The following is a 3,193-nucleotide window of genomic DNA, read 5'->3' as shown; positions in this document are numbered from 1 at the left end:
ATTGCTTCTGTGACATCCAAGTCTATATTTTAAATTTTCTATGTAGGTTTTAGATTTTCATGTATTCAAGGAAATTTTTAGCTACAGAATCAACATTTAATGTTTTCATATTTATACACCTACATAAAAACAATTGAATAAGTTTTCATATGCACACAAAAACCATATATACAATTCCCACACAGTTATGGTTTGATTCTTAAGAATTGACTCTTTTAAAATAAATTTTTAACCAGAGGAGAGCATAAACACCGTACTTCACAATTCCAAATTATGCAGTTGAGTTTCTCACATTTGGGAGAATTGCAGGGGTCAACACATCCACAATGCAATGAATATGCCTCACACTGGAAAAACTACTGTTTGTGATCATGGTTTCTCCCCTACCAGGTATGTATAGTAATAGACTCTTTGAAAGTTTTAAATTTTATTTTTCTTATACAGAAAAAACAAAATAATTAAGTAAAATGTTTCCTGCTGTTCCATTTAATAAAGATATCTAATGTCAAGAAATAAATCCTGCAAAAATAACTTTGAAATATATATATGGGTTTCAATCTTATGCATTAATAAAACTTAATACTTAACAATAAAAAACAACTTATATAACAAAGGAGAAACATGCATTAGAAAATTTTCAATAATCAGATTATGCTATTCATATATAAATAACAAAATCCAATATTCAAAAATGTTATAAAAAGATGGTTCAAAATTGCTCTTTATAATGAGACTAAAACATATGTGAAAATGTAAAGTATTAAGGTATAAATAATGGTAGATCAATGGCTTTTAGGTAATGTTAAAAATATTTAAGATGAAAATGAAGATATAGTTATTATTTCAATATAGCTCAAATATTATGTTTAGTTTTTCTATATCTAGAATCTTACTAGCCTAAATGCTGCTTAGAATAATTTTGCTTAAATAATTTGATAGAAATGTTATTTTCTTTAAATGAAGTCTTGCAATGTGAATATTTGTCTTAAGAGATCTTTAAATGGCAAGTTTATGCCTATAAAACTTCTAAATGATACTGTACTAAGTAATATAAAATAGCTAAAAGTGATGAACAATGTTATAACTGTCCCTTTTAATACTTAATAACCAACATTATCATTAATGAGTGTCAAAAATAAAATGGTGACCTATAAGAGATTACAAGGGTGTCATTAAGATCTGCCTCATTCTTACTATTAACAAAACTATTCTAACCTACAAATTAGTTCTTTTTTCACTTGCTAAAAAATATGTCAATCAAATTACTACATCTTTAAGAAAAAACGTTCAGCGAAATTATAAAAATTGGGCAGCTTTGAAAATATGAACTTGTTTTAAAATAAGTCTCTTTCATATAGGACATAATTGACATGGTCATTTGCATATGCAAATAATCCCTCATAAGACATTGCTGCAAAGCACTACAAATGAAAAGTAAGGGGAGTAATAACAAATATTTAAGTATGTTGTCTAACATATTTTTTCTTTTTTATCATTATGTTTCAGTATGTTACTATAAATGTCAGATGTATTTTCATTGGAGCATTATTTTGTGAAAGTAAATTGAAAATAGTTTAAATGCTAGCCAAAGTAAAACTTGGTATAACCATACTAAATAATATTAAGTGTGTAGGAAAGAGAATAAGTAGATAAAATCTATTGACCTAGGAAGATATGTGAATGCTATATTTTTTTAAATTTTTATTTTATTGAATCACCGTGACAAAAATTACAAAGCTTTCAGGTTTAAGTCTCAATCATATAATGATCAAACCCCCATCCCTTCACCAGTGCACATGTTCCACCACCAAAAACCCCAATATACCCCCCTCCCACACCCACCCATCTACTTGAGTGGCTAATGATCTTCACTTTACTCTCTATATATTTTGAATACATTCAATATTTCAACAGAGAACTCACTATTATTATTTGGAATTTTCCCCCAACAATGAAACCTGCTGAAAAGGCATCCTTTGATAATTTGTTTTCCATTGCTGAGAATGAAGATTACATAAGCTTTCACATCCCGCCGTTTTGGATTTCTGTCATTTTAGCTCAGTTCACAGTCTAGATGCATTTCTATAAGAAGCCTCGGGGTGCCAAAATGGGTTAGTAGACCGCCCGGATCATAGTCTTTAAGAAGCAGAGGGGCTGTGTCATGTGTGGCTGCTCCAGATCTCATCTTGAATGCTACTTTTTATAAAGTAACCCATAGCCCATTATTTTTGCCAAGATTATAGTTTAATTTTAAAATTTATGTAGGGTATGTTATTAATAGTGATAATAATTTCCCTCTGAGGAGGGAAATCTGAAAAGTAGAAAAGAAGCATTCAATTAATAACTTTTAGAATCTTCAGCATGGAATTACAGATAATTTCTGTTTTCAAATAATCTTAATTTCCTAAAGTACAGTTTTCTAATGATAAAATTTACATTTATTATAGAAAATCTTGGAAATATAGGGGGAAACATTGAGAAAAATTCTGAAATCACCAATAATTTCATAACCTACGAGATGGTCAGACTTCTTTGTCAAGACCCTGAGCAAACAGTTTGAGGCTCTTTGTGTTCCTGCATCAAGCAGATGCCATTGGGCTACACTAGCATATGACAGGGATGAATGGAAACATTACTGGTGCCCACTCGAGCAAATCAATAGATGAACAATGGGATAACATGTGATACAAGTGATATTCTGTTATTTTCATAACTTTCATCATTGGTTTTAAGTGTTCACAAGATCTCATGAAAACTACCTGGAATAATTGGTAACGCAAAGTTTGCCTATGCCCAGCCCTAGTTTCTGGTGAAGTATGAGAAAGGGCTCAAGAATTTGTGTTTCTAGCATTCTGGTGAAAGTGGAGGGGAGGGGAGGGCCACAGATAATCTAGTTAATTTAATTTGTCTCTTTCAAATCTAACCTATGTAAAAGTAGTCAGTTAAATATTGGAAATGACAGTGGGTGGGAGGTGGGGAATAGTAAGCAATGAACAGAGAGATCAAGTAACTTCTTTGACACTTCACCTAGGCCAAGAAAAATGGCAGAATAGCAGGACAGCAGAGGTTCTCATCGACCTGATGGCAGAAAACTTTTGAGCTACATACAGCCTTGGAGGAGTCCAGTGACAAATCAGAGAGCAGCAGGCTGCAGCAAGGGAACTCAGGCTGCAAGATTCTAGTTGCAGCCTCG

General features: G+C 31.8%; 1 non-coding gene across 1 annotated transcript; it reads right to left on the bottom strand.

The window, feature by feature from the left end:
• Positions 1–233: 233 nt before the first annotated feature.
• LOC129400967 (U1 spliceosomal RNA) lies at positions 234–398 on the bottom strand. Its single transcript, XR_008628011.1, has one exon. It is a non-coding gene; the product is annotated as a U1 spliceosomal RNA (small nuclear RNA).
• Between the last annotated feature and the right edge of the window lie 2,795 nt (positions 399–3,193).

The sequence above is a fragment of the Sorex araneus genome, chromosome 1 (genome assembly GCF_027595985.1).
Source record: "Sorex araneus isolate mSorAra2 chromosome 1, mSorAra2.pri, whole genome shotgun sequence".
In the NCBI taxonomy this organism is placed as follows: Eukaryota; Metazoa; Chordata; class Mammalia; order Eulipotyphla; family Soricidae; genus Sorex; species Sorex araneus.
Note: the sequence above shows the minus strand (reverse complement) of the source record. Positions and strands in the feature narration are given on the sequence as shown.